The sequence below is a fragment of the Acipenser ruthenus genome, chromosome 12 (genome assembly GCF_902713425.1).
Source record: "Acipenser ruthenus chromosome 12, fAciRut3.2 maternal haplotype, whole genome shotgun sequence".
Lineage (NCBI taxonomy): Eukaryota > Metazoa > Chordata > Actinopteri > Acipenseriformes > Acipenseridae > Acipenser > Acipenser ruthenus.
This window is the reverse complement of record NC_081200.1, coordinates 10089374-10102660: the sequence shown is the minus strand read 5'-3', so window position 1 is coordinate 10102660 and position 13287 is coordinate 10089374. Positions and strand designations below refer to the sequence as shown.

The 13287-nt window shown below is 35.1% G+C and overlaps 1 long non-coding RNA gene across 1 annotated transcript; it reads right to left on the bottom strand.

Annotated features, from left to right (window-relative positions):
- Positions 1-217: 217 nt before the first annotated feature.
- Positions 218-9285, bottom strand: LOC117416675 (uncharacterized). Its single transcript, XR_004546629.2, has 4 exons — positions 9200-9285; positions 8749-8861; positions 6811-6907; positions 218-582 (listed from the first exon to the last, which is right to left on the bottom strand). It is a non-coding gene; the product is annotated as an uncharacterized LOC117416675 (long non-coding RNA).
- Between the last annotated feature and the right edge of the window lie 4002 nt (positions 9286-13287).

The following is a 13287-nucleotide window of genomic DNA, read 5'->3' as shown; positions in this document are numbered from 1 at the left end:
CAGCATGAGAGGGAAGATCGCCCAGCTGCTTTATGCATGGAAATTCTTTTATTGTTTGTTTGCTTTTCAAGTACAAGTGAACTATCATGCCTCAAGCCCCTAATCCCTTACGAGCATGAGCGGAAATTCTGATAGTTTTAACAACATGCCTAACAAAGTCTTGCTAAAACCTCACTTTCACAGATTAGTGGATGTATGAAGGAGAAAGGCTGTAGCATTTTTTATTGGTGTTCATGTATTTATTTATTTTTTCAGTTGGTTCAGGTTTAAGGAAGGACACCTGACATCAAAGATATGTAAACGTGTTACCTTCTGTATATGAAAATATTGATTTATAAGACTTTGAAAGCTTTTATGTGGAAAGTGCATATCCATTGTGTCAACACCATCCCTTAACGTCTCTGTTCTGGAACAGAGGATCAGATAAATGTTTGTTAAAACTTGTCATCTTCATGCTTTCGCAGTTTCTCGCTAATATTTTCAGACTCTCCTGAGACCTCCATTTGTAAATTTCATCCTTTAAGACCTTGTTCTCTCAGTCTGAATGTACACCTTCCCATCATTATCACATCTGTTGATCGCCTGTAGAAAAGAACAAAAAGGTGAAGAGGCCCCCAGATGGGTTGGAAAGCCTGTTATAAAAACAAAACATATAGAGAAACGAAAGCAATTTTCTGTATAATTTGAAAGTGAAAAATGAAATTAATATTATTGTTTTAAAGCACAGGAAATTAACATGAACAACTATTTTGTGTGCTGTCTCTTTCTCTTCCTGCTGACATGATCTGTGATACATCAGCATACCTATTCAGTAGAACTAAACTGGCTGTCTTATGGAAGAGTAAGTGATGACCCACGATAGCCTGCTGCTTCTAATTGAGAAGCCCATTATTTGTATTGTGTTGTTGTCTGTGTAAGAAGCAAACACTCAACTGAACTGTAATTCTTTTCTAAATGTATCTTTTCAGAATACATCAGTTTTTCTGTTTAATATGACAAATCGCTTTTTGGCTGCATAGTCTGTAAACCATTGAAATGTGCCCATTTTAAGTGTCAGCTCAATATAGAGGGAACACTGCCATTATTTGTTGCTTGTGTTTCCTTGGTAAATGTGACCCCTTACAATAACAGGAAGTGCCATGTCTAGAGTTTTCTGCTCTTGTCCAGAACATCACATTAAGTGCACAGAGATCTTATCGTGTGTCAAGCCAAGCACTGGGGACTAATACTAACAAGCTTAAACCACAAACTGAAATAAAGGAACTCAAATGTGAAATGAGAAAATGAATAGATTGAGCTTCAAATACTGTAGGCTTGTTTGAGTTTGTCAATACCAAACAAAATTGATAGTAATGATCGTAATGAATACAAACCATTATAATTGTGAAATAAAAAAAAGGAAACATGATATTTAATGTAAAATAAAGTATTTTGTTTCTGCATGGCTTTCTGTAATACTCACATGAAGTATACTGCAAAATATTGCAGAACATTTTCAGCAAATGCTTGAATATTCTTTATTTAACAGATTTGCTTAAGGTTAAAACAAAGTGAGCTAATGATGAAGCTCTGAGACATTTTTATTTTGATTCATTTATAATTTATTCCTTTAGCAAAACAAGCCCACAACATAGCTTTCACGAATTGGAGTTTAATGAATATTTGAATATGAACTTTTGGACATAGCCCAAGGTTTATCTCTTGATATTAGAGACCAGTCTCCTAGACTGTAACCTCTGAAAAGCTACTTCATTAATCATTGGCATGAGGGAAGGCCCAAGACAAGCCTAGGGACATTCCCAGGACACCCTGCTGCTGGGCAGGTGATGGAGTCAGGGATGGATGCTTCACAGTAAAAGCAAGGTACATGTTGTTGCTATGGGGTGTTCCCCATGGAAAGGCCATCCACCAAACCAATGACATGCTAACTATGGTACAAAGTTAAAAAAAAAATGTGCAGGGTTTATTCTGTAGTTCTCAAGTTATGCATACAGGTGTGTGTGTCTCTCTCTCTCTCTCTCTCTCTCTCTCTCTCTCTCTCTCTCTCTCTCTCTATATATATATATATATATATATATATATACTTATTTATGTGTGTGTGTTTTAACAGAGCACAAATATTTTATGACTGATATAACCTAGCAACAATATTTGAAAGAGAATCTTGTGTCACAGCCCTGAAGAGTGTTTGCACATACTGAACCATACTTGAAAAACGTTATTATTAAAAGGTGATAAAGTGCCATTATGCCCCAGATTTGCAGAAGATAAATTCTGTGGGGATTGGGTTTAATGTGAAAGAAATGAAAATAACTTTGTGGAGAGTCTGAAGAGAATTAAATCTTCTCAGAATGTCTCATTGTATGAGTTGGCCTTCAAATATAATTCAGTAATGTTTCTGTAACATACTGTTTTGGTGTTTGTATGCTGTTGAATCTTTTAAACACTGACAAATATGTTATCATATATATATATATATATATATATATATATATATATATAGATATATATATATATATATATATAGAAAGCAGTTTAAAGTTGTATTTTGCCATGGGAAAATATTTCTTTAATAAGTGGACCAAATAAAATACCTTCATTATAAATATTTTACTGGTAGTGCTGTAACACATTTTGTGTATTAATTAAGGGAATGCATACATTGTACATGAAGAATAGTAAGTAGATGTGTTATGTCTTTTCTTTGAACATTTATTTAGCTATGCAGTTACAATGGTAAACTTTTATAAGCTTGCCAATGCTGCATAGTTCTTGGCTAAAAATGCTTTCAATATGCTACATTTTAATATGCTTTTTTAAAATATGGGATACATCAATCTATATATTTATCTATAGTTGTATATATCTGTCTATATAATGATTTTAAGTCTAATACAGCCTGGGTCATTGCATCTTAGCATTAGATACTATATTTAGACCGCATTTTTCCAATTACTTTGGTGAATTTGTGTGGCTAAAATTCTCTAGCATAGTTCAAGACCTTAAGATCCAGGATTTGTTGTCCCTTTTGTTTAGATGTTTTGAAAGTTCATCCCTGAATTCCAGCTTTGATTTTTTACCAATAATTTGGACAGAGCTCTATTATAAACTTGGATTGTCCCCAGGTTTTTTTTTTGTCCGACATTCTTCATTAATTATTACTGCCAGGTACTGTTACAAAAGACAATCAGTCTAACACAGACTGACAGTAACTAAACACAAGTTTAGGGCTGTGGTTACTATTCTCATATTGCTCCGAAGCTCAGTCACTGACAGAGTTACTTAATAATGATGGGTCTTGAAGCAGGCAGCTCAAACAAGGAGGCAGAGATCTGCTGGCTCCACGGTCTGAGCTAGTAGATTGTGCTTTTCTCCCCCCACATGTACTACAAAGCTGTGGGCAGGCAGCAAGACAGACAGCTGCATTGCACTTAACAGTCTATCAGCTTGTACTGCAGCTATTCAGAATGACAGCCTGAGACTTGAAGACAACATTCATAACATTCAAACTTTGTCGGAAATAATTCTATTGCAAGGTGTCAAGATGAAATACAAAAAAATCTACGTGGTCTGTAAAATGAGTATGGAATACTCTTCTACAGAACTTCATATTGTTCCCATATAAATATTTGCTGAGGTAAATGTGCACTCTGTCCCATGCTTTACCATTGTTTAACTGTGCTTGGTTACACTTTACCATTTTTAAGACTCTTTACTGTGCTGTTAACATACTGCAATGCAATTAACCTTTTAAAATAAGAGTAAGACTGCATCATCTTTTAACATAGGTGGCATTTTCTTTTTTTTTTTTTGTTACACATGGTGGCTATCCAAACAGTTGCTAAGGTAGACAGGAAACAACATTTTATGTAGTTGGGTTTGGGATTTAGATGGTTGTTGGTTCAGGCCCAAAGTTTTCTTACCAGCAAAGAAATCACTGAGTAAACAATGGCAAACATGCCTCCAAACACTGCAGCAACAGAAAGATATTTGTGATGACACACATGAAGCACCAGACACCATACTTGTTTACAACTGACCTGAGATGTCAAATCAAACACTTATCTCTACATGTTTAGATCAATAGTTTAAAGAAGAGTCTGATATCTAGTTTGTATACTTGTTGATAATAAAAGTCTTCAGGTAATAAATCTATATGGTCAAAACACACAGATGAGTTTCTCAGGTCATGTTTCATATTTGACTGTATGCCTATCTTTTGATTTCCATGTATTCAATGTTATCATTATGATCATATGACTATATCGAACACTAAATACATTTAACGATTCCATTAAATAAACATTTCTTTGTCAGTTGCAAAACATTAACAACCGATGGCAGCTAGTACACAATATTATAATAGAAGGTATACAGTAGATTTACTGACTCTCATTTGTGTTAAAGTGAAATATAGTTATTTTACAGTTTGGCATTTCAATCAGGTTCAATCCAGCAATTGTGTGTGTATATCTATCTATCTATCTATCTATCTATCTATCTATCTATCTATCTATCTATCTATCTATCTATCTATCTATCTACAATTGTAGGTTAAGGTATGATAATTTCTAAATCTTTTTAAGATAAAATAAATATATACCAAAAAAGTTATATGTACTCTTGTAATGCATTGTGTGATAATAATCAATTAGAAAAGGTTGGGTAGTTAAACCTTGTATAATGTAGTTCATACAGGCACTGCTTTTTAGATTTTCACTCTATTAATGAAATAATCTTACATTACCAGAGCACATTATTAAATATAATTATTGTTGTGTACTTTGTATAGTCTTGCTTTAAATATAGTAATATTATGCCTATCTGTTTTTTTATATTGGCATAAACTTGCTCATCATTCAACACCAGTCCTCCATCTCAATAACAGGAATCAGACCATTCATCAAAAGAAAAAGAAAACTATTTGTTTGCATACTGTTAAAAGCCACGCAGCAGAGGAATCATACAGACAATGCATAGCATATGGAGGTTTCTTGTGTGTGTTAGATGGGTTTTTCATGCTCACTATTTTTCTTAGATGTGTTGTAATAAGGGACAGGCTGGCTGGAGTTCAATACTAACACCTCCACCTCCACCTCCATGGTTCAGACCTAGACAAGATCAATACATTTGCTGCTCCAACACTAATACAGTAGTTTGGGGAGGTAGGGTGCTTTTGCTACAACTACTGTTACTCAACTAGTTTGCATTGCATTAACACATCGAAGAGTGTTTTAATTAATAAATATTGCACTGTATCTATGTGATGCATGAATTTCCCAAACATTTCTTCCCCCCCCCCCCCACCTCCTCTCCAAGAAAAAATAAATGGAATTGGGCAGTAAATCCTCCTTGACCTATGAGAGAGGTCAGGGTCAAAGTGTCTTGACCGGACAATGAAGGATTACACCACAGCTTAACGCATTTCTGTTTTTTCGTTACTGACCTGAATGTGACATTTCACAAAGATCATTTTGTGTTTACCCATCAGAATGGTTTTCAAAGTAAATTACAATGTTTTGTTTTTTTTAAATCAGAAAAAGAAATAGAATAGTTCAAAACAGTTGCAAAGCCTTGTCCTAACACTTTTTGGTTGCTGATTTTTGTCTGAATCCCTGATACTGAAACTAGAGAAATGCATATCAGATAACAAGAGACTATCTTTATAGCAACTTGTGACCATTTGACAACCGGAATTGGTTTAACTCTTAGAAAGAACTGTAAAACATTGTAAAACAGTATTTTGAATTTTATGTCAGGGAAGGCTACACAAAAGTAGTTTTCTTTGAAGTTGCTGGTAGCTGAATCTGTTAAAAATCACAGGCCATAAAACAGTAGCTGGAGGAAAGCCTTTTCTCATACAAAGGACCAGCACAATAGGCTGGAGTATCAGTTGGTTTGGCGAAAGTTATATGAACAATAAAGGAGTTTAGTTGTGTTTACTTAATGATGAAAGTCAGGTGAAAATCAAAAGCAATAAGTTAAATCTCTAAGCATTCATAATGTGGTGTGCTCTCGTCCTTTCACTAAATTATCATTCATTCATCTTAGGTTGCTCATAGACTCTCATTTAGTTTTTTCATAATAAGGGGGTTTAGGTCTACTTAACTTTCTTAACAACTACAACAAAACTAAAATTTCTATCAAAACACAGCACAACCCATTATTTGCATTAAAAGATTAAAGGAGTTTTCTGAAAACCAAAAATGCTTTCCTGCCCCTCAGGTAAATATCAAACGTTTTCAATTTGCTCACCTGTCCACATAGTCAGTTTAAATACTGAGCAAATATTTAGTACCTCCTGCTAAGAAAATACAGGACTACTTTTCATCATAGCGTTAATGCAGTAAACGAAGCCTTGCCTGGTTACTAAAGCAGAAGCCTAGCTCTTGTAAGTATTAATTAACATCCTTATGTCAACATTAAATTATGATGTTGTCCAGGGTTGCCTCTATAATACACACTAGGGTCTACTGGACAAATACTGCAGTTATTTAAATCACTAAATATGAATATCACTTCTGTTTTAAAAGACAGAAATAAATGAGAGAAAAACCTGCACTGTTGGATGTTTGATTTCCATAGGTTTCATCTTTTAATTATTCAAACAGTGGCAGATTTTAGATCCGCCATTGTTTAGATCAATAAAAAATATAGCACTTTGTAAATTATGCTTATTCGTCATATTTTTAAAACATCATGTCATATGGAAGTGTAGCCTGGAAGTTTGAGCCAACAAAACCAGAAAACGAATGCATTGAATTGCAGGTCAGCCTTTGACATGGTATAACTTTGGACTGATCACTTTACCTTCCAATGCTTTTATTCTCACAGCCTTTCGGAAATCTTTTTTTCCCCCTCATTCAAAGTCTCTTTCAATTGACAGCACCTCTTTTTTAGGGGGTTCCTATGGACAACAATATATTTGGTTATTGTACACTGTACACATAGCATAGTTTATACAATCTTTTATATTATAACTTAGTATATGTTTTACATAAGCCAAGGATTTATATCACCCTGGTTTATAAAACAAGATTTATTATATACTGGTTATCTATTCTGGTCATTTTATTATAATACCATTGGTATACCATAATACCAGTGTAATACACCCTTGCAAAGCTAGTGTATTGCTAGTGTGCATTGATATAACTTAAAAACATTACAACAGGGGTGTCATGCTACCAATGGCTTTTACCATAGCAGCTCCCCTTGTTCCATTGCAATGCTGAAGGGTATTTGGTAAGATTTACCACATAACTGAAAAGATAATATATATTTGTGATAATATTTTAACATTGAAGTCCTATTGCTTTACACTATGTGGGAGGTTTTATTCTTTTAGCAAAGATGTAGGAAATAGATATATCATTTTTTTCTTTTTACTCCTCCCACACCATGTTGTGAAAACAAATAGACATCGAAGAGAATGATTGATTTATAGTGGACTGTGGTTTGAGTGAAATTATCTTCAACTACAAGGTGATCAATAAAACATGACAGCTTCTCTCTTTACTCTGGTTCAAAACCCCACAAATGTGCCTGGGGCAAAGGGGGGGGTGCTAGACTATCATTTATTCTGCTGTTCAAGGCATACGTTTTGGGCCTTGTACAGACACTGTTGAGTGATATGAAGAATGAACACAGTACATTTATACTGAGGTGACAGATAAAACATATATCTTGAGGGTTTAAAATATGTATTACCAGACTTAAATCAGTAATACATGTCAGTTGCTTACAGGCTAGTAAAAAAACCACAAAGGAAAGGTATAAAACTAACAACATGAGGATCCTACACAAGCTGACAGGAGTGGTTTGATAACTTTAAGACTACAAGATCAAAGTAGTTGTGTGTAGCCCAATTATAAATACGTTATTTACTCAGTCACATAAATTCTCACTGGATACATTTGAACACCTTGAAGTCTTAATGAACTTGCCAACTGTGCCACCTTGGGCCCACAATATCAGTTCCTTTACTAACATTGTAACATGTAATAATTATTCTACCCTACTAATTAAATTTATTAGATATTATTAGCATGTAGTGTCAGGGGTTATTGTTAACACTGGTGAGTATAACTATTTATGAATACTCTTTTGTTCTCCCCTACAGGTAATTTTGGACGTCAAGGTGACCACCCGTACCTTCCCCAATGACTGTACAGGAAACACCACAACAGGTAAGTAAATTTCATCAATTGTTAACACACAGGTAAATATAACATAGACGCATTTCACAGATAGACAAGGAAACACTAAAAGTCTGAAAACCTAACTAAAACCGTAAAAAACCTAAAAAGCAAATTGTCATCTCTATCTGTCCCACGGTAGCATTCTCAGTCTCTCCTCTTCAACAGGTTTGTATAGAAAAATGATATAACAATATCACCTGGGCCCTTGGGGGCCTCGAGATCCAATCCTGTCCTACAGTGTGGGTGCCTTTCAAACAGAGCCAAAACACATAGGTCATTAATATTGGAACATCCCTCACAAGCGGCAGCGTGCGAGTACCTGCTTCTTTTGGATCCCCTGTGTACTCAGCTGATACTTGGAGGTCATGCAACCACACTTTTAGATGCAGTCCAACAATAATCCACATTCAACATTCTCTACATGCAGTGTTATACTGTTGACTTGTATTGTACTAGAATATCCATAATACTTCTCTTTGTATTATATTTAAGAGGTCCTACTTCAGCTCAGAACCCTTTCATCACACTGCAACTCTCTGCAACTCACTGTGTGTATTGTTGTTTTGCTGTTCCTGCTCTCCAAAATGGCCAACTTCCTGTCTGTCCGGTCTACAGGCACCACCAGTAACCCGTGCTTTTTTTGGTTCTCCTTTTATAGGGCTGTCAATGAGAATGGGAAATGGTAATGGGAGTCTCTATTGAATGCACCCATGGCTGATGGTGAGTCCTTGGAGCAATGGTGACTAATCACATTCCCTTCCCTGTGCATTAAAGAAAATGATGACTAATACAAACACAATTAAATAATACAAAATCAAATCTCCACTACAAGTGGGTAAACATTGCAAAGAATAAAGAAAATATCCATACATAAACAATAATAATCTCAAAGCAAACACTGTGAAAAATATACAAAGTTAATAATGTGACAAAAAGAACACTCATCAATAAAGTGCAAAAGAAAAACAAAACACCCCACACACTACAGTGATAGTCACCTGTGACAGTAGTTCAGTAAGTGTGGATACTGGCTGTCTGTATGTTTTTCGTATCGCTGTTGTTGTCACGGTCCTCTTTCTTGGGCTGAAGTTTCTGCGGTGCCAGCCAGGCATGGGGGAAGTCTTAAAACAGAGCCACGTGATTTCTCAGACACTTGTTAGGTTGTGGTCATGCTGGTCCTGGCTTGTGGAGCTCCAAGACTCCCAATGATGAAAAGCTTGGATATATCAGTTCCATTCAGTCTTTACAGATCTGACACAGCCCATATAAAGACTGTGGTCAGACTAGTAAGCATCTTTACTGTAAATGTCTGTGGCACCAATATCGTACTTGGGAATCGGATACTCCTGGAAGTCAAAACTTTTAAATTTTACGATGGTTACCAAATAAAGATGGAACCTGAACATTGCTACTGTATATATAAACGTTTACCATAATTTCCTATTCTCATACCTAAGGCCCTGTAAAAATTGCGGGAATTTTCTTTAAAATTCATGGCAGTGTCACGGGTAAAGTATCATATTTTGCAGAATATGGACAGCACTATTTTATAAATGATGTGTACAAATTATTATTTTTTTAAACATCAAATATAGATAAATGCACTGACATCACCAAAATCAACGTCAAAGTTATTCAAGTGCTTTACAATAGCTTGTCAAACAGTGTTGTAATTAACAGCCTATAAGGACAGCTTTCAGTTCTAGTACATCAGATGCATGTTCACCATTTAGGTCATGCAAAACAAATACAATGTGTAACCCATACTGATCTTGGGAATCAGTGGACTCATCAATTTTTTGTAGTCCAGTTTTTCAAGAGGTATATTTGCGCAAACAAACGCCTCTGTCAGATCCAAATTTAATGTGTTTCGTGCTTCACGGTTTTCAGTGAACTTTTGGAACATGGAAGTCACCGTTTTTTGTTTCTTTGCAAGTAAAGCAGTCACAGTACTGCTCTGGATTTCCGCCTTTCTCTTTCAGTGAATAATTGAATCTAAATTCCTGTCAACAGCCAATTCTCAGTAGTGCTCTACAGTTATTATTATTATTATTATTATTATTATTATTATTATTATTATTATTATTATTATTATTAATATCATTAATTTCTTAGCAGACAACCTTATTGTAACAATTACATTATTTTTTACATACAATTACCCATTTATACAGTTGGGTTTTTACTGGAGCAATCTAGGTAAAGTACTTTGCTCAAGGGTACAGCAGTAGTGTCCCCACCTGGGATTGAACCCACAACCCTCCTGTCAAGAGTCCAGCGCCCTAACCACTACTCCACATTGCTGCCCTGTTGCAGGACGTACAGAAGAGTTTACCTCCATCGCTGTGTAAAACTCCTACTGGATACTGCTTTACGTGATCTGCTGCAGACACATTTCTAGCCTTTTTAGAGACATCCATTTTCTTGTTTACAGTGTGTAGTATTTTAATTTCCTGCCTAGATTGCATGACATAATCACTGCACAGCACTGTGTGCATGGCGAATAGTACACGCAGGCACACAGCAGAGCTGAACAGTTTTGTTAATGTGATTTATTTTTTTATTTTTTATGAAATACAAATAATAATTATGAACTAATTTTTATTTCTTAAGAATATTGTAAAAATCACGGTATTGGGCTCATTTCACGATTTCCGCGCAGCCTGTGAAATCGCTATTTACACAGGGCCTTACTCATACCAGACCAATACTAGTAATTTAGGATGCTTTACCATACCTCTGTCTCAAATAACATGATTGCCAATGCGCTATCATTTACTATTTTTCGATGCCTTTACAAGTATGATCTGCAGTCCTGAGAGGTTTAAAAATGACACATTTGACAAGACCTTTTCTTCAAATATACATGGAAATCTATAACTAAAAGCAATATGGACTTGGGTTGAAGGTAACAATTTTGTTATCAACAAATACATTCAATTGGGAACTACAGTTTCTGTTGTTTGAACCAGTTGAATGTACTGTTGCTGCAGTGACTCTTCTATAAAGCCGTTTACAAGACAAGTGCCTCAAATGCCCCCATAACTTGGCTGCCTTCTTATAAAGTGTACGCTATCGCTTGTCTTTATTTTCTTTGTCACACAGTGTATTATGAGCTTCTTTATAGAGTAGCTAGGCCACACAAGAGCAAAAGCAAAGTGACTGAATAAAGACTCATTTATATTTATAGCAATGAAAGCATAGCAGCAATTGTTTATGTTAGTAATGTAGAAGGCCCAATATCTGATTCTTTGAAAGCACAACCACTGTAAATCTGTACCTCGATTGTCTGTGTTAGATATTGAGATTACAGAGATAAAGTATGCGAATTTAATTAGACTAATAGTATTTGCCCAGGACTAAAAAAACTGTGTAGCAAATAATTAACCACGTGCCATTCAAGGCTATGAAATAGCTCTATGCTATTTTAAGTGAATTTGATGCAAATATAAAGTACAAGTACAATATATTTTAGATTTTCAAGGAACTTATTTGAACAGAATTACAGTGTTCTCAAACAGTTTAACCAAAAATCATTACCAGACTATGACTGAATAAGTAACAGTAAAGGAGTTCTGTGACTCCGTATCTCAACAACCCTTTTTATATATGAATATACCACTAGAATTTCCACTATCCCTTATTAGGTTGACAATGACAATGCTCCTTCATTTAAGTTAAATAACCAATCTCCTAGTGCTCCAGTTACATACAATATCAAATCAAATATAACGGTAAAAGATAAATATGAAACTGGTGTATTTACAGAAAGTATCTGTAGAGTAACTTTTTTGAACTTACTAAATTCATAAGGACCTTTTAGCTAAAAAACCCTGCTGACTTGTCAAAAAGACATCTTCCCTCTTTTACTACAGCCTGTTCGAATGGCTTTCAGGAATGTTCGGCAATCATTTTTTAACATCGACCAGTAAACCTCTTCCCGAGGATAAGTGTAAAGTAATAACTGTTCTTGTTAACATGGTGTGAACAGAAATGAGCCTGCAAAGGTAATTCACATGGTCATCCACAAATGACCCCCCGACCCTGAGTTTAAACCACTTGTAAAGACCAATCACGTGAAGAATTTCCTGTCCGAGGAAGCCTTAACAGCCAGGAATAAAAGCCTGTCGACTTGTGAAAAGGGAGCTCTTGGTGGGGAGGGAGTTTATGATTTTTAAGCTGATCTAAACACCTGTGTTCCCCAGTGGACACTATTAAAAGCTTGAACACACTACAATTTGTCTTCAAACATTTTAATTAGTTCAGCGTCAACAGTGAATAAGCTTATTAGCAGTTAATGTAATATAAGTGACATCAAATTAAGGTCTTTGACCTTTCCCGTCTGTTTAGTTTAAAAAGACCCACTTAATCCTGTTGTGAAATAATAAACATTCACTTCATTCATGGATTTGAAACAAATCTAGAAAATAATTGTTACTGAAAATTAGAACTATAGTAAGAACAGGCTAGGTATCTAATACATGAATGCACTGCACATTCTAATACATGAATGCACTGCACATTCTAATACATGAATGCACTGCACATTCTAATACATGAATGCACTGCACATTCTAATACATGAATGCACTGCACATTCTAATACATGAATGCACTGCACATTCTAATACATGAATGCACTGCACATTCTAATACATTATATTTATCTAATACATGAATGTACTGGTAAATTATCTGGCGTTTGATTATTTGTTGAAACATCAGAATTGATTAAAATGCTGAAGATACTAAACAGATACTAAACTAACATTAAACTCTGAGTGGAGATAATGGTAATACTTTGAGTTACTTTATGTCCACTGAATTTGCATAATATTTTGTTTATTATCCAATGACATGTGTTCCTTATCGTAATATTTTACTGTCTAAGCACCCATGGATATTTGGCATGTTTAGTAAAGACTCCAAGATATTTTACTTTTGGGACACCTGAGCAATGTGGAATTTTTGTAATCACATGACCACTGGGGCTAGAGGTGTGTGCCAGTCATTTTTTCTCATTGACTGTCTTTCTGTTTCAGGGGGAAGAAATTGTGCACCCCTAGTGGTTAAAATAAATATTATT